Source organism: Coregonus clupeaformis, chromosome 36 (genome assembly GCF_020615455.1).
Source record: "Coregonus clupeaformis isolate EN_2021a chromosome 36, ASM2061545v1, whole genome shotgun sequence".
In the NCBI taxonomy this organism is placed as follows: domain Eukaryota; kingdom Metazoa; phylum Chordata; class Actinopteri; order Salmoniformes; family Salmonidae; genus Coregonus; species Coregonus clupeaformis.
Window position 1 is genome coordinate 37,975,005 of NC_059227.1, and position 23,835 is coordinate 37,998,839.

Consider the following 23,835-nt stretch of genomic DNA (forward strand, 5'->3'; position numbering starts at 1 on the left):
GACCGTTGTGGCATAAACAGTCAGAGCTGCAGTAGGCCTATATGTAAATAGACCATTGCCATATATGGATCTGTGCCATTTACTTTGAACTGGACTGTCTTTACAGCATGAGCGGTCGTGAGTAGATATGCTTGTTTTGAGATCAAAGCAAGAGCTGCATGTAGCCACGTGAGCACATTTTGTATATATCCTTTGCTAGTTAGTGAGTTATTACCCCAGTTATAGATCATTTGTAGTCAGCAATACGGGAGTGATTGCTTCCTACAAGAGCACAAAACGTGTACTTTTCTATCTTTGAAAAGCCAGTCAGGTAAAGAGCTTTTTTTTTTGTCTAAAGGGGCAGTGTTGTATTTTGAGAAAGACTTGAATAAGCTATGTAGCCAATAGGCAGAGGGTAGCATAATTTGTCTGATTCTCTGTAATAATAGTATGGGAATAATAATGCTATTTTTTTTGTAAAGTCATTTCTTGCATCAAACAACACAACAACATTTTCAGTCACCTCCTTGTCTGAAGGACAAGTGGATAATAATGTCAAGCCCTGCATGTTTTTTTTTAAAAGTCTCATGGAATGTGGGCCAACATTGAACGCCACACATTGGCTGCTACTGTAGGCTGAATGATAAAACAGCTATTTCCATGTTAAAATGTTATGGGATGCATTTTCACAATTGTTTTTGATGGTAGGCCACTCTGACAGGTCTACATTATGATCAAATAGCCACAGTAGCCTATTTGGCCACTGTTAAAACTGTAACTAAAAGCGGGTACAACCTCAGTGTTCACAGTAAACGTTCAAGTTTGCACTTAGCAGCCTTAAAATTTGCTCAGTGCTGAAAAAATTAGAGGGAACATTGCCAACAACCACAACCAACCGTAATTGGATGCATTGTAAACGAAGGTCCAACAAGGAAAAACGTATCTGGCTAGCTAACTAGCATTGACTTGTTTTAACAGAGACATATTTTTTTGGAGCATCTGATGACCTAACGTGGTGAGTGATTAACATGACTTTCTCCGGTCCCAACTGCTGCAGTCAGTTTATTTGGTCCCCCAAGTTTTACTGAGCAAAAAATATTATAAAAAAAAAAGATATATATTTTATATATATATATATATAATTTTCATTGTTGGACAAAACGGTAAAAACACCAGGAAATCAGTTCGAAGGGATTTGAATTTGGGAAATCTGTTCCCAAGTATTTCCACGCATAATAGAGGTGATCATACACAAATGTAAGCAAGGTTTGAAGTTATTATGATTTTTTTGGCTTCTTGCGGTCAATTTGCAGTATACAAATTATTTGTAATTAAGTTCCGGCCCACTGACCATCCGCTCAAGAAAATAATCTAGTTGATGATCCCTGGCCTATGCTGTCGAATCCTGCCACATGGCAGGCAGGCAGGCTAAGCTGTCCTCTGCAGTTTATCAGGCTCCCACTAGGGGGAGCTAACTTGGCAATACCACTCCACTATCCTCGAAAGGACCAATCTGTGCAGTCAAATGGCTCCTAAATAAGTCACGCCGGAGTCTGGACTCAAGGGGCCTCAGTGACTGCTGGTGTTCATCCTTTTAACAGCTAAGCAATTATTACTGTAAATATGGGGGACTATGTGCTTGCTGTATTTTATTAATCTATAAAGTAGTGCAAGCCATCATTTACCTTCCTACAACTGCTGAATGTAAGAGATTAAATCTGCAAGATATGTCATGCTGAGAAATGTAAAGCTTGATATCAGGACGCTATAATGATAATATAAGAAGGATTTGAGAATACATCTGTTTGATAATACGAGACAGTATGAAATAGGAATGTTCTAATTGGCGAATTGAGATGTCTGAAAATAATTATGCCAGCCTAATCAGTCGCTGGGTTAGAGCGAGAAAAAAAATAGAAAAGTTTGGCACACAGAACATCTCTGAGGTACCATAATCTCTTTTTCTGCCTTCCAGCCTCTGAAAGAGGATTCAATAAATATGTGATGGGAACTAGAGAAATACATATAATACCTCCCCCCTCCATTGAAAAGGCCCCTCTGAAAATTCTCCACCTCCAGAAAAAAATAAATGGGTTAAGGATTTATATATGGTCCTACAAAGCGTGAAATATACATGCACATACTGTACATTCAACGCGTCAAAACTAATCTGTATCTCTTATCTGATTCTTGAGATAGAGAGAGTAATCTAACACATTTCAGAATCTAGCATAATACAGATCTCCGATCCTGGCTCCTAGAACGGAAACCCATGCAGGAATCTCAAACCTTTCATTTTCCACCCAGATAGAGCCCAAGTCATTTCAGAATCAATTAGAGCTGGTGCCTGCACCATCCCATGTGTTAAGGGGATTAACCGGTCACTTGCTCAGCTGCACTCCTCTCTTCCTGTTTTCTCAGCTTTACATGGCGAACAGGCTTATTTCACACAGCACAGAGGCAATTGGAGGCAGTGGCGGCAACAGCAGATGGCAAATAATGATGGTTAAAGCAAGCCCACTCCTCATCTCCTCCTCCTCCTCTTCTAGGCAACACAACCAAGCAGACACAAAGAAAGTCCCCCTTAAAGATGCCAAGGACAGGGTTGTCTATCCAAGGTCTCTAAATGCGTACCTTTTTTACATCACGCATTTTATGTGAAGATAAATTCGTTGTGAAAAAGGATTAGGGGATTACAGCGCTGTGACACTCGTCTCCAAGACCGAGGGGTCAGAAGTTCAGCGCTGCCCAGGGGTATCAGTCCTGCTCAGCCAGCTTCAAAGCCTGGGCTGTGATGCTGTGCCAGTGTGACTGGGTTGCCCACCAGCCTGCCAGAGTGAAGAGCTATGTGCATGGCAGAAGATAAAGACACCCTGCTGTCTGGCGATAATAGAAGTGGGTCCTGTCCTGGGCCTGACTGGGCTGTCCAGACCCCCCAATACAACACACACACGTCCACATGGTCAGCTGAGTGGCCAGCATTAGCTATGCCCTAAAACCCAAATGAGAACTTTTTGAATCTGTCAGACCTCCCATAGAGGTGAATCAAGGACATCAGTAAATGCCTCTCTATGTTTGTGGTTCAGCTGCCTCATCAACACAGTGGGTTTACACTGGGCTAGTAACCTGATGACCAACACAGCACCCCCCCGAAATATAATATATATACAGTGGGGGAAAAAAGTATTTAGTCAGCCACCAATTGTGCAAGTTCTCCCACTTAAAAAGATGAGAGAGGCCTGTAATTTTCATCATAGGTACACGTCAACTATGACAGACAAATTGAGAAAAGAAAATCCAGAAAATCACATTGTAGGATTTTTTATGAATTTATTTGCAAATTATGGTGGAAAATAAGTATTTGGTCACCTACAAACAAGCAAGATTTCTGGCTCTCACAGACCTGTAACTTTTTATTTAAGAGGCTCCTCTGTCCTCCACTCGTTACCTGTATTAATGGCACCTGTTTGAACTTGTTATCAGTATAAAATACACCTGTCCACAACCTCAAACAGTCACACTCCAAACTCCACTATGGCCAAGACCAAAGAGCTGTCAATGGACACCAGAAACAAAATTGTAGACCTGGACCAGGCTGGGAAGACTGAATCTGCAATAGGTAAGCAGCTTGATTTGAAGAAATCAACAAGACCACTGAAAATCTCCCTCGATCTGGGGCTCCACGCAAGATCTCACCCCGTGGGATCAAAATGATCACAAGAACGGTGAGCAAAAATCCCAGAACCACACGGGGGGACCTAGTGAATGACCTGCAGAGAGCTGGGACCAAAGTAACAAAGCCTACCATCAGTAACACACTACGCCGCCAGGGACTCAAATCCTGCAGTGCCAGACGTGTCCCCCTGCTTAAGCCAGTACATGTCCAGGCCAGTCTGAAGTTTGCTAGAGTGCATTTGGATGATCCAGAAGAGGATTGGGAGAATGTCATATGGTCAGATGAAACCAAAATATAACTTTTTTTGGTAAAAACTCAACTCGTCGTGTTTGGAGGACAAAGAATGCTGAGTTGCATCCAAAGAACACCATACCTACTGTGAAGCATGGGGGTGGAAACATCATGCTTTGGGGCTGTTTTTCTGCAAAGGGACCAGGACGACTGATCCGTGTAAAGGAAAGAATGAATGGGGCCATGTATCGTGAGATTTTGAGTGAAAACCTCCTTCCATCAGCAAGGGCATTGAAGATGAAACGTGGCTGGGTCTTTCAGCATGACAATGATCCCAAACACACCGCCCGGGCAACGAAGGAGTGGCTTCGTAAGAAGCATTTCAAGGTCCTGGAGTGGCCTAGCCAGTCTCCAGATCTCAACCCCATAGAAAATCTTTGGAGGGAGTTGAAAGTCCGTGTTGCCCAGCGACAGCCCCAAAACATCACTGCTCTAGAGGAGATCTGCATGGAGGAATGGGCCAAAACACCAGCAACAGTGTGTGAAAACCTTGTGAAGACTTACAGAAAACTTTTGAACTGTGTCATTGCCAACAAAGTGTATATAACAAAGTATTGAGAAACTTTTGTTATTGACCAAATTTTCCACCATAATTTGCAAATAAATTCATTAAAAATCCTACAATGTGATTTTCTGGAGAAAAAAAATCTCATTTTGTCTGTCATAGTTGACGTGCACCTATGATGAAAATTACAGGCCTCTCCCATCTTTTTAAGTGGGAGAACTTGCACAATTGGTGGCTGACTAAATACTTTTTTCCCCCACTGTATATAAGAAAAAAAGAAGGGGAAAAATGAACACCCTTGCATTTCTTGCACTAATACTCACACTTTACTTTTCTTATTAACACAATACAGCTTTGCTGATAGCTACTTCATTGAGGACTTTTTTGTTGCATACTATGACTGTGATATGCGGTTGTCTCTCCTAGCTATATTAAGATGAATGCACTAACTGTAAGTCACTCTGGATGAGAGCGTCTGCTAAATGACTAAACTGTTAAAATGTCACATATGTACATAATTTACAGGTCTTCATTCCTGGGCTTTTTCATTGGCCAACAACAACCATTTTCGTAACTTATCATGTAAAGATTAGTCTTTGTACTGATAATATGTGACGTGGTGCTATTATTGGACAATGTAGACCTATTTCTACATTCCGTTATTTCACCAATAGACATAAAAGGCTTTTTTTAAAGGTTACACCCGAGGAAGTTGGTGTGATGTATGTATGTATGCTGAGGGCAAAAATCTAAAATAAATCCACAAACCAAATAAATCCACAAACCAAATATACGTTTTCAATGAGTCAGAGGCATCTGCAAGTTTCATGTATCACAAAATTAGGTTGAGCTCTGTGGTTGCCAACATCTGAACCACTTTCTGTCTAGTTTAACAGTCATTTCATTATGAAAGTGTCATGAGCACTCTCTCTCCCTGGTAGCAACATTAATTGCATTCAATTATCTTCCACTCTGCTCACCTCCCTCTCTCTACTCAGCCTAACTAGCTCCACCTGCCCTGCTCTGCTCTTGTTACCTGGCCAGCTGCACTGCATTTCCCACTCACCATCCTCACCTTGCCTCACTCTGTTCTAATTACTCTGCCAGCTGAACTGCATTTCCCCACTACCTCTCCCAGTATATCAAGCCCTGGTTTTCAGCCAAGCCCTGTCAGATCGTCTTCAAACCCGGACCAGTAACCTGCCTGTCTGCGCTCTGACTCCTGTTTGTGATACCGATCCTTTCTTGACTGCCTCCTTGTTCTACTGCCCCGTCTATCCCAACCTGCCTTCTGGACCTCGACTACTCTCCGATCTTCAGCCCCTCCGGTAACTCGTTTCTGCCTTCTGTCTCTCACCACGATATTTGCCCAGCCCTGATCTGTACTTCTGCCTGCCATTCATATTGCTGTTGTGTGTGTGTGTTCCCCCAGGTCTCCGACCACCAGATGAGCGTGCCCAGACGTTTCACCACCCTCAGCCCGATACGCCGCTCCATCACTGGGGAACACACACACTAAGCACTTGGACTGGACACCCCCGGACATTTGGTGACCCCCGAGCACAGGTACCCACAGGAGGACCCTGAAAGACCCCTGACACCCCTGGGACTCCTCTTCCCGCCTGTAACCTTGAATAAAGAACTCTGAATTTGAACTTGCGCTCTTGGGTCCTCTTCTGTTCGTGACAGAACGATCTGACCATCATGGACCCAGCGCACTCCCCTGACCACGATGGAGGAAGAGCCAGAGAGGACTGCCCTACAGCGACTGGAACGCTCTGAGGGAGACATAAATCGGATGGCTGGCGACATCGCTTCCCTTCTCCAGCTATTCAACCAGCAGCAACAACAGTTCCAACTGCAGCAACAACAGCTAGCCCAAGCCCTGCAACTACTCTCAAGCCCGGCTACTCCACCTGCACCCCCCCCTGGTCCTTTTGTTCCTGTACCACCGATACTCCTTCATCCCTCCGCTGGAGGTCCCAATGCTGCAGGCCCGGCAGTGCTGCCACCAGATCCCCACGCTCCTGAACCAAGGATTGGGAACCCGGAACGCTTTGATGGCAACCAGAAGCAAGTAAGACCATTCTTGAGCAGCTGCCGAATCCAGTTTGCACTACAGCCCAGGACTTTCTCAACAGAGGGAGCCAAGGTGGGGTATGTCATCACACATCTCACCGGTCGAGCTCGGTTGTGGGGAACGGCGGAATTCGACCGGCAAACCCCAGCCTGTGCCTCCTTCAGTGCCTTTGAGGAGGAGATGTTAAAGGTCTTTGACCTAGGCTCGCCAACAGCCGAAGCGCCACAAGCTCTGCTCACCATCCGTCAGGGCAATCGGACAGTGGCAGACTTCTCCATTGACTTTCGTACCCTGGCCAGTCAAAGCTCGTTTAACCCAGAGGCACTGGTGCAAGCCTTCCTCCATAGCCTGGCGGACTATATCAAGGACGAGCTTGTTTCCCATGACCCGCCCTCAACGCTTGATGCCGCCATTGACCTTGCCGTTCGCATTGACCGCCGTATACAGACCCGGAGGAGGGAGAAGGGCCGTCTCAGTCAACCTGCCATCCGTACTCGGGTCGATACCGCTTCTGTCCAGCCCCTGCCTGTCAAGTCCCATAGCCAACTCAATCAGCCTGAGCCCATGGAGATTGGCCGTGCCTCTCTGACTCCCGAGGAGCGTCGGCGCCGTCTAAGCTCCAACCTTTGCCTCTACTGTGGTGGCGAGAATCACCGTGTCGCTACTTGTCCGGCAAAAGCCGCAGCTCACCAGGTGTAGGGGAGATCCGGGTGAGCTCAACAAGCCTTCAGTCTCCCTCCATCCGAAAGACCCTGCTTCATCTCCGCCTTCAGCTTTCTGACAAGACTCATACATTGGCCGCCCTTGTGGATTCCGGAGCCGAAGCAAACATCATGGACCCTGAGCTTGCACAGCAACTGGGCGTGAACCATCATCAACTGACACAACCCATTCCTGCACGAGCCCTGGATGGGCATCATCTTGGCACTGTCACTCATATCTCCGCCCCTGTGACAATCCTGCTGTCAGGAAACCACCAGGAGTCCATCCAGTTTCACCTCCTACACTCACCTGGCCAACCACTCATTCTTGGATACCCGTGGCTCCGTCAGCACAACCCCCCACATCGACTGGGAGACAGGAACAGTCCGTGAGTGGGGAAGGAGTTGTCACCAGACCTGTTTAAGGGGGCCACCCTGCCCGTTCACCGGGAAGGATCTAGCGCTACCTCCGACATATCCAATGTTCCGGCCTGTTACCACAGCCTGAAAGAGGTGTTCAACAAATCCAAGGCGACATCTCTACCCCCCACACAGACCCTATGACTGCGCGATTGATCTCCTGCCTGGCACAGCACCTCCCAAGGGTCGTCTGTATTCACTGTCAGCCCCGGAAAGAAAGGCCATGGAGGACTACATTAATGACTCTCTTGCCTCCGGGATAATTAGACCGTCGTCTTCCCCGCAGGAGCGGGATTCTTCTTTGTCGGCAAGAAGGACGGTTCTCTTCGTCCATGCATAGATTACCGGGGTCTGAAACGACATCACGGTTAAGAATCGCTACCCACTGCCCTTACTTTCGCCTGCCTTCGAACTGCTGCAGGGAGCCACTGTATTCACTAAGCTGGACCTTCGCAATGCCTACCATCTGGTGCGGATGAGGGAGGGAGACGAATGGAAGACAGCGTTCAACACACCAACCGGCCACTATGAATATCTCGTCATGCCCTTCGGCCTCACCAATGCCCCAGCAGTTTTTCAAGCCCTAGTGAATGATATCCTCAGGGACATGCTAAATACGTTCGTATTTGTGTACCTTGACGATATTTTAATATTCTCAAAGACTCTGTCAGAACACACGCACCACGTCCGGTTGGTCCTGCGCCGCCTGCTGGAGAACTCTCTTTTCGTGAAGGCAGAGAAGTGCGAGTTCCATGCCAAGACCGTTTCATTCCTGGGGTATGTGGTGACCGAGGGCAGCATTCAGATGGATCTCACGAAGGTGTCGGCTGTCACTTCCTGGCCAGTTCCTGAGTCTCGGAAGAAGTTGCAACAGTTCCTGGGCTTTGCCAACTTTTATAGGAGATTCATCAGAAACTATAGCACAGTGGCTGCACCCCTCACGGCGCTAACCAGCACTAAACAACCGTACCAATGGACATCAGCTGCTGATAAGGCCTTCAATATCCTCAAGACATGTTTCACTTCTGCTCCCATCCTCCAGATGCCAGATGCAGCAAGGCAGTTTGTGGTGGAGGTAGATGCTTCGGACGTGGGAGTGGGTGCAGTGCTTTCTCAAAGAGCAGCTGAGGATGGCAAGATGCACCCCTGTGCCTTCTACTCCCGTCGGCTAACCCCTGCCGAATGCAACTACGACATTGGGAACCGCGAGCTGTTGGCTGTCAAGCTCGCCCTTGAAGAATGGCGGCACTGGTTAGAGGGGTCAAAGGAACCATTCGTAGTGTGGACAGACCACAAGAACCTGGAGTATATCCAAACAGCCAGGAGGCTGAACTCCCGTCAACAGCGGTGGTCTCTGTTCTTACGCGCTTCAATTTCACGCTCTCCTACCGCCCGGGATCTCGCAACATCAAACCTGATGCTCTTTCCCGGATGTTTCAGAAGGACGAGACCACCGCCATGACAGCTCCCATTCTTCCCAGCCACTTGGTCGTAGCGGCCCTCACCTGGGAGATCGAGAAGCAGGTCATGGAGGCTCTTCGGGACCAGCCAGGTCCAAGCACCAGCGCCCCAACCGTCTGTTTGTTCCAGCAAATCTCAGGTCACCTGTGATTCAGTGGGGGGCACGAATCCCGTCTGGCCTGTCATCCCGGCATCACTCGCACCCCTTCATCTGGTCCGCCAGCGGTTCTGGTGGCGGGGGATGAGACGGGATGTCCGAGAATTCATCCGAGCTTGTCCCACTTGTAACCGAAACAAGACTCCCAACCAGCCTCCTGCTGGGTTGCTGCAACCCCTACTCATACCCAAGAGGCCCTGGTCCCACGTTTCACTGGACTTTGTTACGGGCCTTCCGCCCTCTGACGGACACACAGTCATCCTTACCATTGTTGACCGCTTTAGTAAGATGACCCACTTCGTGCCCCCTTCCCAAACTACCCTCTGCTAAAGAGACCTCCCAGGTGGTCCTGGAACATGTGTTTCGTATCCATGGCCTACCCCAGGATATAGTGTCAGACCGGGGCCCGCAATTCTCAGCAACCTTTTGGAAGGAGTTCTGTCATCTCCTTGGGGCCACCGCCAGCCTATCGTCTGGATTCCACCCGCAGTCAAACGGCCAGACTGAACGCATGAACCAGGAGCTGGAGAAGGCACTGAGGTGTGTGGCTTCCCAAAATCCCCGGGCCTGGGCTCAACACCTGCTCTGGGTGGAATATGCCCATAATTCACTCACCAGTTCCTCCACCGGGCTCTCCCCCCTTTCAGTGTGTCTACGGGTATCAACCTCCACTGTTTGCCAGCCAGGAGGCGGATGCCACCTGTCCGTCTGCTCTTGCGTATGCCCGCCGCTGCCGCCGCACTTGGGCCCAGGCTCGCACTGTGCTCCTGAAGTCTGGAACCAGCTACGCCGTCGGTGCCAACCGACGGAGGACCCCAGCACCTACTTACCGGGTTGGTCAGAAGGTCTGGCTGTCTGCCCGGATCTGCCGCTGCGGGTTGTATCACGAAAGCTGGCCCTCGCTTCATTGGTCCTTTTCCTGTGCAGAAAGTCATCAGTCCAACGGCGGTCCGACTTCAGTTGCCCGCTTCCATGCGGGTCCACCCCACCTTCCACGTCTCCAAGGTCAAGCCGGTCCATGAAAGTCCCCTGGTCCCTGCAGCTCCGGCGCCACCTCCTCCGCGCCTCGTAGATGGCGGTCCTGTCTTCACCGTCCGGCGGCTGCTCCGCTCTAGGCGAAGGGGTAGGGGTCTCCAGTACCTCGTTGATTGGGAGGGATATGGTCCAGAGGAGAGGACCTGGATCCCGGCCAGGAGGATAGTGGACCGGACCCTTATCACTGACTTCCACCGACTACATCCTGATCAGCCTGCAATCCGTAGGGGCCGTCCAAGAGGGGTTCCTAGCCGTCCGGCCCGCCCTGCTCCTGTCTCAGTGCCTGTCCTGTCTCCCGACCGTGACCCTCCAGCTCCTTCTGAGGATGAGGAGATTCACTCGGACCGCTCGGAGGAGTTCTGACCCGCCGCCTGCTCCCCTCCACCCTCCCGGCATGATGTTGTTCTTGGGACTTCTGGGGCCGTCCCTTGGAGGGGGGTCCTGTCATGAGCACTCTCTCTCCCTGGTAGCAACATTAATTGCATTCAATTATCTTCCACTCTGCTCACCTCCCTCTCTCTACTCAGCCTAACTAGCTCCACCTGCCCTGCTCTGCTCTTGTTACCTGGCCAGCTGCACTGCATTTCCCACTCACCATCCTCACCTTGCCTCACTCTGTTCTAATTACTCTGCCAGCTGAACTGCATTTCCCCACTACCTCTCCCAGTATATCAAGCCCTGGTTTTCAGCCAAGCCCTGTCAGATCGTCTTCAAACCCGGACCAGTAACCTGCCTGTCTGCGCTCTGACTCCTGTTTGTGATACCGATCCTTTCTTGACTGCCTCCTTGTTCTACTGCCCCGTCTATCCCAACCTGCCTTCTGGACCTCGACTACTCTCCGATCTTCAGCCCCTCCGGTAACTCGTTTCTGCCTTCTGTCTCTCACCACGATATTTGCCCAGCCCTGATCTGTACTTCTGCCTGCCATTCATATTGCTGTTGTGTGTGTGTGTTCCCCCAGGTCTCCGACCACCAGATGAGCGTGCCCAGACGTTTCACCACCCTCAGCCCGATACGCCGCTCCATCACTGGGGAACACACACACTAAGCACTTGGACTGGACACCCCCGGACATTTGGTGACCCCCGGAGCACAGGTACCCACAGGAGGACCCTGAAAGACCCCTGACACCCCTGGGACTCCTCTTCCCGCCTGTAACCTTGAATAAAGAACTCTGAATTTGAACTTGCGCTCTTGGGTCCTCTTCTGTTCGTGACAGAAAGATTTTAGGCTTTAGCTTTGTCTGCTCATGAGCAAAACTGGCATGGGATGTGTGCTACTTTAACTACGTGAACTCAAATGGCCAGGGGTTCTTTGAGCAGGGGCTATTGATATGGACACCATCACTCCAGATACTGATGGATTTTTCCTTTTGAGTTGATTCACTGTTTCACATAGTACATGGGTATTCTGGGGACAGAGGAGTTCACAGAATGGATGTGTCCTGTGAACACAGCATGGGATTGTTCAACACCCCCTCTATGACCCCATGGGGAAGCCCCTTTTACCCATTGATGTAAAACAGAAAATCACTGTAGGCTACAGGGGGCTCTATTTTAAGATAATATTACCTGCATATTTGAGCAAACGAGGAAGTTACACATTGCTCTACATGAATATTGCTAACTTCTTAAAGGCCCAGTGCAGTCAAAAACACGTTTTTCCTGTGTTTTATATATATTTCCACACTATGATGTTGGGGTAATACTGTGAAATTGTGAAAATGATGATAATGCCAATTTAGTGTAAGAGCTGTTGCAAAGACCACCTGAAATTTCAGCCTGTTTTGGTGGGATGTAGTTTTGGGCTGCCTAGTTAATAGACCAATAAGAAAGAGAGTTCCAAACCTCTCTGCCAATAACAGCTAGTTTTCAGTTTTTCCCTCCCCACTCAGACCACTCCCAGGCAGTCTCAAACAACATTCTTGCTTGAGAGATTGCTCTTGCTAAGAAGCAAGAGCAAGATTTTTGACCAATTAAAATGAAAACAATCACAGTAAGGTACTTCATTGTTACCCAGAAATATTGATATTGAGATAAAAACGGCTGCATTGGGCCTTTAATGTCACCACATTGTGTGATTAGGGTGAACTCATTCCTCTCTAGGAGCAGTGTTTTTCTATCCTGATTGCACAAGGTGTGACCGAATTGCAACACCACACGGAGCAGTCAATTAGCCGGCAGTATTTTGAGTCAGTCACCATGTTGCTGTGAGCTTCGTTACTGAATTGATCACTGCTCTGCCAGCTGTGCTCTGAACTTTCAGCAGGGCGGAGAACTCCCACTCCTCTCCTCACCAGGCCACGAGTTATAGAACGAACCACAGGACTGTAAAATATGTTGATTTCCATTAATACAACTTAACCCATATGCCTCAAGGGAAATGTTCATGAATTCCCATATTGAAATATTCTTCGATTTCATTGCTGGGTTACTCACACATGGTTATTTGAAAGAATATGTTAGCCTTTATTTTGCTTGCTGTCCTTTTGAAAAGTTGCGAGGGCCACCCTGTTCTTTAGATCTGACTGAAGCCTCATGCTAGTATACTAGTAGCCACTCCATCCATCCGTTAAACTGCTTACTATTCCTCTATAGACACTTAGGTTAAGTAACTGTTATGGCTGGAGGTAAAGCTCAAACCCCAGAAAGCAGCAACCACCTGCAAGCCATTGTTACTCCCAGGCAGCCTGACACTTCAACTAAATAACACGCGTTGCGTCGCCATCAGTATCGTGCCAATGTGACAATCTACCTGCTCCACCAGAAACCAACTCTATTGACAAGATAGAATGAACGCGTGCATCAGCCATCGAGAGATGAACCTCAGCGATTCTTGAGGTTGGACGCTACCATTGGACACGACACAACGCGGGCAGAAGAGCAGCTTTCATTGATTTCAACGCTGGATGGCAACGCTGAATGGCAACGCTGGACGCCCGATGGCTGTGTTGTAGCAGGGCTGTAAGGGAGACATTCAAAATGCCAAGCTGCCAATGAAAACGTGCCTCCACACAGCCAATCCAAACAAAGACACAGGGATCAAGCCCATTACATTAAACCCTGCAAAGTAAATGGTAAGTGGTACAGTATCTTATTATCTACCTGCTGCTACTTCACACTGAGCAATACCACTTCCTTAATCTACTTGTATCCAAGGGGAAATGTCTTGAGCTGCACAAAGGTAGAAAAGTCAAGCTTTTTCCTATGATTTTCCCAGTGTGTGTGTGATGCCCTGCTCCTATCCTTGGAGATCCCCATGTAGATTAGTATCCAGACCTACAAAACACCACCTCCCATTGGTGGAGGTCTCTTTCAATCTCTCATCCAATTTAGTGTGTGAAGATCTACACCTGGTGTGTTACTAATAATGCATGAACATCCCTGCTTGATGTCAAAATACCTTTGCCATTTTCTCTCTGAACAACATTCATTGCCAGTTGCAAGTTTGGGTGTCTGTGTGTGTAGTTCACTGTGTTTGTTTGGTCTAAAATGAAAGTTAATGGCCTCATGAGTCATTACATTTCAGGAATTTATCAGACACTCTTATTCAAAGCGACTTAAATATGATTTATGCTTGACCTGGCAATGCGGCCCATAGGCTCGGTACGGAGGGTGTGACGCAATTGCGGAGCCTCCGGAGAGCTGCAGAGGCCAAATCAAGCTCCGTACGGCGATGCCGTGCACCTCCCAAATTTTGTAACAATCCAGAGGGCTCCGTATAGCTCCGCATTTACATGATTGGTTGACGGTAGGTGGGGGAGGTACGTCCTGTATAAACAAACTCCCTTCCTTGACAACTTCCTTCACAACAGCTCTGCTCCACGAAGTGCAAGAAGTATGAATGCCCTGACTTCTGCAGAGGCCACGTCGCAGTAAATGCTGTACGGCCAATGCAGACAGCAGATTGACCATGCTGCTAGCTTAACAGTATTGCATACATTTTCTTACTTTTTTTCATTAAACGTTTTTTACATTAAAAGGCTGGCTGCCCATGTCACTATCAATGTGAGTGTAATCTGCTGTCACCATGCACTGCAGCTTAGTAAACAGATTTGAGCTTCGACACATCAAGTCCAGGAAACGGTGGTGTCAATTCAATCTGATTGCCCCAACTTCAGTGGCCAACCATCCACTCAAGTTGCTCGTATCAGCTAATGGAATCGAGTAGCTGCCAATGTTTGAGATTATCTTCACATTATAGGGACATGTTGGCTGGGCTCCCTAGATAAGAATCCCTGTACTGGTATATGCCATCACAGTGAGACAGCAAGGAAGATCACACTTAAGCCTCTTTCCTTAGACCCTAAAGTGGCAGATGGACGTGAAGTGCAACTTTTGTTAACCATGCAACTTTGAGATCCAAGAGTCTTCACCTTCTCCAGGCAGTGCATAGAAACTCAAGACCATCACATTTTGGCCAATCAAAGCATTTATTTGCCATTCACTTTCTCTATCCCTTTGTCCCAACCCCCCTATTCCTCTCCAGGTAAACAGTACTTCAGATCTATTTACATTTATACATTTATAGGGTAGATCAAACATGTATAGGGAAGCCCAGGAGTCTATAAGTAAAATGAATACCACTGTTCACTCAGATTGACCAAGTCCAGTCTGGATCTCCAACACTGTAATGTGAATATTAACTCAACTAATTGGATTTGGCTCTTAAGTCTCTTCTGCAAGGGGACTGCCAATCAGGCAGAGATATGGACCATATCTGTATCTCAGTCAGGCCATGGGAATAAAAAGAGGGGAAATTACAGTCATTTAATCCAAATTGTATGCGTGTGAATCTTTCTGGGGAGAAAATGCCTGACTGTAACCTTGCATGAAAAACCTGGGTGTATATGACAACAATAGAAGGCCAGTTAAGCTGTAATTGGCAATTTGTGAACTGAAGTATCGATAATCAGATTAAATTAGTGAAACTATGATTCCTCGATGATAGAATGAATGAGGGTCATAACGAAAATGTCAGCTAGTGTGAATTTTTCTTGTTAGGCGAAGCAAATAATAAACTAAAGTTAGATCAAGTGTGGGTGTTGTGTTACATGCACTGATGTTATGCTGGCAGGGAATGCTTATCACACTTCATTCTGACAGATACGGCTTCAAATGTCAGTGAACAAAATAACTGGGTTTTTCACATAGCTGCATGGTAAACCCAGATGCTAGGCTACACTCTCTGTAAGTGCATTGATTTTCATGCTGTCTGTCCAGCATGTTTCCTACCCTGCTGTGAAACTTTAAATTGTATTGGTTGTTTTGGCACTGTACCCCAGCACTTTGGATTTGAAATGATATAATGACTATGAGTACAGACTGTCAGCTTTAATTTAAGGGTATTTTCATCCAAATTCACTTATATGTGTATTAAAGTAGTAAAAGTTAAGTATTTGGTCCCATATTCATAGCACGCAATGACTACAGCAAGCTTGTGACTACAAATTTGTTGGATGCATTTGCTGTTTGTTTTGGTTGTGTTTGAGATTATTTTGTGCCCAATAGAAATGAATGTTAAATAATGTATTGTGTCATTTTGGAGTCACTTTTATTGTTACATACACACAAAATACCCCCCCCCCCCCCCAATAAAGCTAACCTTGCCTGTTATTATAATGGTGAGAGGTTAGCATGTCTTGGGGGTATGATATTTGTCCGTCTGTAACTTTCTCACTCATCATTATTCACGATTCATTAAGGATTATCCGTAATCATGATAGCATCCACATTAATGTAATAGAACCATATTATATTCTTATTCACAATAAAAGTGACTCCAGAATGACACAATACATTATTTAACATTAATTTCTATTGGGCACAAAATAATTTCAAACACAACCAAAACGAACAGCAAATGCATCCAACAAATTTGTAGTCACAAGCTTAATGTAGCCATTGTGTGCTATGAATATGGGACCAAATACTTAACTTTTACTACTTTAATACACATATAAGTGAATTTGTCCCAATACTTTTGGTCCCCTAAAATGGGGAGACTATGTACAAAAAATGCTGTAATTTCAAAACGTGGATGAAAATACCCTCAAATTAAAGCTGACAGTCTGCATTTTAACCTCATAGTCATTGTATCATGTCAAATCCAAAGTGGTGGAGTACAGAGCCAAAGCAACAAAACAAATTGTCACTGTTCCAATACTTTGGAGCTCACTGTATATAAATGCTACCTATGTTATGTTTGGAAGATGATAATAATATGCACTAAAAAGTTTACTTTTAAGCTAGCTAACATTTCTGTTGACTCAAGAGTTCACCTAAGATGAGGGAGTCAGGCAAAGTTGAGCCATCATATCTTTCTCCCACAGCTCAATTCTCATGTCAATGTCATAGTGCCGGCCCGAGGGGGAAGTCGTTCCTATGAATATATAGCCACATATTCAGTACAATTCCTCATATCAAAAGAGTCCTTAGATAACATGAACTGTTTATCCAGAACATCTAGAGAACAACTTTCGCCCTTTGGACTGGAGCTAGTTGCAGTGTCTTTTTTTCAGTTTGCGCCTAAAATGACTTACCCAAATCTATCTGTCTGTAGCTCAGGACCTGAAGCAAGGATATGCATATTCTTGATACCATTTGAAAGGAAACACTTTGAAGTTTGTGGAAATATGAAATTAATGTAGGAGAATATAACACATTAGATCTGGTAAAAGATAATATAAACAAAAAAAACATTCATTTTCTATTTATTTTTTTGTTCCATCATCTGAATATTGAAATGCAAGAGAAAGGCCACAATATAGTCTAGAAAATACTGGGGTGAGTTTCAGGCCAAGGGTAAATCTGTTATTTGTGTGTGGGCTCACACTGCACTGTGGTAGCATCAAAGCCACGTTACTCTGCCACTTTCAAGCTCCGTCTTGCTCTCTTGCTGTCCGTTTTTATCGCTTGTGCTTTTAGTCAAGATGCATATTTTGACAGCAAAACCTGCTGTGCTCTCCAACTTGGTTACCATGGACACAGTAAAGTTAGGGAGGGTTGCATGTTGTGCTCTCTCCCTGCCATTTATCCTGTCGGAAAAGGATCTGACTTACGGAGAGAAGAATCTGATTTAGGGGGAGAAGGATCTGACTTGAAGGCTCTACATGGTCTATCCGCTGTCTGCATTGGCCGTGCAGCATTTACGGTGATACGGCTTCTGCAGAAGTCAGGGCATTCATACTTCATGCACTTCGCGGAGCAGCGCAGAGCTGTTGAGCAGAGCTGTTGTGAAGGAAGTTGTCAAGGAAGTGGCATGCAGGGGAAGGGAAGCATTGATGGAAAAACACGCTCTAAGCAGCACCTGGCTGGGAGACAAAACTGATTTAGAAGCAGCTACACAGCTGAGCCTCGCTTCACAGGTCACACAAAAACAAGCAGTCACACAGTATGATAGTTTTTTTTGTTTTTGTCATTTTAGCAGACGCTCTTATCCAGAGCGACTTACAGTTAGTGAGTGTATACAATTGTTTTTTTTCATACTGGCCCCCCGTGGGAAACGAACCCATAACCCTGGCGTTGCAAATGCCATGCTCTACCAACTGAGCTACACCTTTCTCAATTACCATCTCAATTAGGCACTTATGATTTTAAAGGTCCAATGCAACCATTTTTATCTCAATACCAAATAATTTCTGGCTAACAATTAAGGACAATACTGTAATCTGAGTGGGGAGGGGAAAAAAGAACATTTGCTGTTATTGGCAGAGAGGTTTGGAACTCTCTTTCCTATTGGTCTATTAACTAATTTACCGCATGGTAATGCCACCATGGAAGGCCAAAACTCCATCCCACCTTACACTAAAGGGGCAATATCATAATTTTCACAGTATTATTCCAACCTCATAGTGTGGAAATATATATACAGTGGGGAAAAAAAGTATTTAGTCAGCCACCAATTGTGCAAGTTCTCCCACTTAAAAAGATGAGAGAGGCCTGTAATTTTCATCATAGGTACACGTCAACTATGACAGACAAATTGAGGAAAAAAAATCCAGAAAATCCCATTGTAGGATTTTTAATGAATTTATTTGCAAATTATGGTGGAAAATAAGTATTTGGTCACCTACAAACAAGCAAGATTTCTGGCTCTCACAGACCTGTAACAACTTCTTTCAGAGGCTCCTCTGTCCTCCACTCGTTACCTGTATTAATGGCACCTGTTTGAACTTGTTATCAGATAAAATACACCTGTCCACAACCTCAAACAGTCACACTCCAAACTTCACAATGGCCAAGACCAAAGAGCTGTCAAAGGACACCAAAAACTAAATTGTAGACCTGCACCAGGCTGGGAAGACTGAATCTGCAATAGGTAAGCAGCTTGGTTTGAAGAAATCAACTGTGGGAGCAATTATTAGGAAATGGAAGACATACAAGACCACTGATAATCTCCCTCGATCTGGGGCTCCACGCAAGATCTCACCCCGTGGGGTCAAAATGATCACAAGAACGGTGAGCAAAAATCCCAGAACCACACGGGGGGACCTAGTGAATGACCTGCAGAGAGCTGGGACCAAAGTAACAAAGCCAACCATCAGTAACACACTACGCCGCCAGGGACTCAAATCCTGCAGTGCGAGACGTGTCCCCCCTGCTTAAGCCAGTACATGTCCAGGCCCGTCTGAAGTGCATTTGGATGATCCAGAAGAGGATTGGGAGAATGTCATATGGTCAGATGAAACCAAAATATAACTTTTTGGGTAAAAACTCAACTCGTCATGTTTGGAGGACAAAGAATGCTGAGTTGCATCCAAAGAACACCATACCTACTGTGAAGCATGGGGTTGGAAACATCATGCTTTGGGGCTGTTTTTCTGCAAAGGGACCAGGACGACTGATCCGTGTAAAGGAAAGAATGAATGGGGCCATGTATCGTGAGATTTTGAGTGAAACCCTCCTTCCATCAGCAAGGGCATTGAAGATGAAACGTGGCTGGGTCTTTCAGCATGACAATGATCCCAAACACACCGCCCGGGCAACGAAGGAGTGGCTTCGTAAGAAGCATTTCAAGGTCCTGGAGTGGCCTAGCCAGTCTCCAGATCTCAACCCCATAGAAAATCTTTGGAGGGGAGTTGAAAGTCTGTGTTGCCCAGCGACAGCCCCAAAACATCACTGCTCTAGAGGAGATCTGCATGGAGGAATGGGCCAAAATACCAGCAACAGTGTGTGAAAACCTTGTGAAGACTTACAGAAAACGTTTGACCTGTGTCATTGCCAACAAAGTGTATATAACAAAGTATTGAGAAACTTTTGTTATTGACCAAATACTTATTTTCCACCATCATATGCCAATAAATTCATTAAAAATCCTACAATGTGATTTTCTGGAATTTTTTTTCTCATTTTGTCTGTCATAGTTGACGTGTACCTATTATGAAAATTACAGGCCTCTCTCATCTTTTTAAGTGGGAGAACTTGCACAATTGGTGGCTGACTAAATACTTTTTTTCCCCACTGTATATATAAATAAATAAAGTTTTGACTGCACTGGGCCTTTAATGGTGCCTGGGGTTGGAAACTGAAAGCATTTTGAGAGTGAAGATTGTAGAAATGAAAATATGTACCAGTGGAGGCTGCTGAGGGGAGGACGGCTCATAATAATGGCTGGAACGGAGCAAATGGAATGGCATCAAACACATGGAAACCATGTGTTTGATGTATTTGATCCCAGTCCACTAATTCCGCTCCAGCCGTTACCACGAGCCCGTCCTCCCCAATTAAGGTGCCACCAACCTCCAGTGGTATGTACAGTACAAATTCAGCTAAGGCAACTGATCCGCTTACTCTACTGTCAATTCACATTTTTACACTGTTGTTGTGACACATCTTTTAAAAGGAATTCAAAGGGATAGAATAAACATTGTTTAAATTAGATGATCTTATCCTCCACACTGGCTTCCAACACTTTAAAATATTTACTGCATGTTTGGAGATTAATGCTTTATACTCTTTCAAAAAACTGGTTTCCAATTAAATCTGGGCCAGAAAAATCCTGATTCATTAATGTTTACCATGGGCACTTTCCCAAGTGAAAAAATATTTTCTCATTTGACAACGCTATGTGTTTACATAATTTTACATTTATTGCTACCTTGCCGAATGCCCTGGTAGTAAACTTAATCCACCAGGAAATGCTGCATTTTGTATCCCATTTCCAAGGCTTTTATAAGTGGAGACCTTTTTTCGGATGAATCATGACGTATTGAAAGGAAGTCATCTGGAATAGGTTGCATGGCATGTAATGAAAGCTAATTCACTCCCGATGTTGATTGATGGGGTAAAAAACTTTAATTGATATCAGAACGAGAGAGGAAGGGGGACGTCAGGATGGACATTGAAATAGGGAACAGAACTGCGATGATGATTATAGGGTTAAAAGTTCTGCCATGGCTCTGAATAATCAAAAGCTGAAACAATGCTAACAATTTCCCTACAGTGCCTTTACTGTATGTCCACTTCGTGAACCATGCATGACAGAACTGTGTGTTGCTTGTAGTAGGCTAGATCAGAGTTTCCCAAACTCGATCCTGGGGCACCCCCTGGGTGCATGTTTTAGTTTTTGCCCTAGCAATAGACAGCAGATTCAGATAATTAAAGCTTGAGGATGAGTTATTTGAATCAGCTGTGTAGTGCTAGGGCAAAAAACGAAAACGTGCACCCAGGGGGGCCCCAGGACCGAGTTTGGGAAACCCTGGGCTAGATGACCTTCGACCTGTAAACCAAAGGCATGCTCACTACTGCATGCATAAGCTATGTCAGTATTCTGTTTTATCATCTAGGCCTGTTAGTTACACACACCACATAGAAACGGCCTCTCGACTAGCCTACTCTCTACAAGGCGCATCAGTGGATTGAGACATTCTGTATAGGAAATCAACTTTTCAGTGCCTTCTATCCCAGTCTTCTCCTTGCATTTTCCTGACCCCGATTTCTCAGTTTGCAGCTATGATTAGGATCCCCAGAAGAATTGGCTCTGATGCAGTCTGCAGAAGGGCCAACAAGGCTGGGGGTTTTCTGCACTCCGTGGAGGCTACGGATCCCTCTGGATGTGGAAATAGATGTCAGTCAGAGTCTGGCTCTAATTGTAGCTGCTCAAGGTCCTGCCCATGTCGTGGCACATTTAGCTCAAATTATTCACCACTGACGGAAAAGGACTAGAACTATCCAGAACACTCATAAAGGAATGCCGTCCATACTGATATCTTAATTCTTGACTTCTACTCTTTTTTTTCTACTCTTTGGTGGTTTAGAGTTACAAAACTAGAGTCATTGGCTCCTTTTTTCAGCCTAGGCAGGCATTTAGAAATAATTAGTAGTTTTAATATTTAAAGATAATATTTTCTGCCCTCAATTTTCCCCCTTTAACTTTTCAAGGAGATTGTTTGTGCTATATTAACCATAATTCACAGCAGGGGTCATTTAAACTATATACCAAAACTATAAAAAGACTGCATGAAACGTCCTTCAGTTGGCCGTGATGAATGACTTGTTCTCATTTCATTTCCCATTTCCGCTTCCCATTTCAGTTTGAAAGTCAAATATTTTTCTAATATTATAGGCATAAATTAAAGTCTTGTTCGTTTTGTTCACATCCCTGGAATAGGGAGAAAACAAGAAAATGTGATTTAGATCCAGGTGATTTGAATCTTTAAGTAGTCCCTGAGCCAGGTGAGTAGTGGAAGATATGCTACTGGCTCTTATTCTTGATGAACGTGATGAGTTGATGAGGTAGGATCTAAGAAGGAATGGGTACAAGTTATAATTAGTCCTTGATTTTTTTCATATTGGAGGGCTTCCATCTAAAACAAGTCTCTCCATCACGTCACTATGCACCTCCATGTGCGGCAGTACACTCTAAAACCCAGCCAATGGCTGTTGGGTTTGTACACCTTGTGACAAATGACCAGAAGCAGTTATTTATCATGCAGGTAATTAGGCCATTACAAAGGACACAGCTGTTGGTAAAGCAGGGCTTCTGTTACTGACTGTGTACTCACTGGCACTCCTGGGGCCAAGTGGCTGTAAAAACACTGAGAAAACAGAGGAGAAATCAATACTATATTAACTAAATTAAACTTGCACAACCACTGGTCCCTGAGCCCAAGGTGTGGAGAGAGAGAGCCTGAGAGACACAATGCAGCCAACAGGCTGCATGTTGGGCTACTGATGACCTCCTAATAATGAGGGTGTAGAGCAGGGGTCTCCAAACCTGTTCCTGGAGAGCTACCCTCCTGTAGGTTTTCACTCTAACCACAGTTGTAACTAACCCGATGCAGCTAATCAACCAGCTAATTATTAGAATCAGGTGTGCTAGATTGGGGTTAGAGTGAAAACCTACAGGACGGTAGCTCTCCAGGAACAGGGTTGGAGTGAAAACCTATAGGACGGTAGCTCTCCAGGAACAGGGTTGGAGTGAAAACCTACATTTACATTTTTACATTTACGTCATTTAGCAGACGCTCTTATCCAGAGCGACTTACAGTTAGTGAATACATATCTTTTTATACTGGCCCCCCGTGGGAATCGAACCCACAACCCTGGCGTTGCAAACGCCATGCTCTATCAACTGAGCTACATCCCTGCCGGCCATTCCCTCCCCTACCCTGGACAACGCTGGGCCAATTGTGCGCCGCCCATGAGTCTCCCGGTCGCGGCCGGCTGCGACAGAGCCTGGATTCGAACCAGGATCTCTAGTGGCACAGTTAGCACTGCGATGCAGTGCCTTAGACCACTGCGCCACTCAGGAGACAACCTACAGGACGGTAGCTCTCCAGGAACAGGGTTGGAGTGAAAACCTACAGGACGGTAGCTCTCCAGGAACAGGGTTGGAGTGAAAACCTACAGGACGGTAGCTCTCCAGGAACAGGGTTGGAGTGAAAACCTACAGGACGGTAGCTCTCCAGGAACAGGGTTGGAGTGAAAACCTACAGGACGGTAGTTCTCCAGGAACAGGTTTGGAGTGAAAACCTACAGGACGGTAGCTCTCCAGGAACAGGGTTGGAGAGCCCTGGTATAGAGGCTCTATAATTTGTCATTATATCTTCACTCAAAATAAAGCAAAAACCGTTATAAGACAATTTGTGAATTATTAGCTATCGTGCCCTTCATGGATAAGATATTTGTGCATGTCAATGTTTCAAGGAATCAATGATAACATACCATGATGTATTTTATGTAATTTATCATGTTTAACTGAATGTTTGGTTTCATGCATATTTTAATTAAGAGGCGGCAGATGGTATAGCTCAAGACAGAAGAAAAACAAAGGAAGTTGTTTGCTTCCTGTCTATAGGGAGAAACATAATGGTGAAAGGGAAGTTGTTTGCTTCCTGTCTATAGGGAGAAACAGAATGGTAAAAGGGAAGTTGTTTGCTTCCTGTCTATAGGGAGAAACAGAATGGTGAAAGGGAAGTTGATCATACAATTCTAATAACAGAAGATAATTTTGGCTAGTCCGTTTTTGGACAATATGACATGCCTAAAATATCAAATTAACATATTTTTGGTTCATGTTGTGTATTTT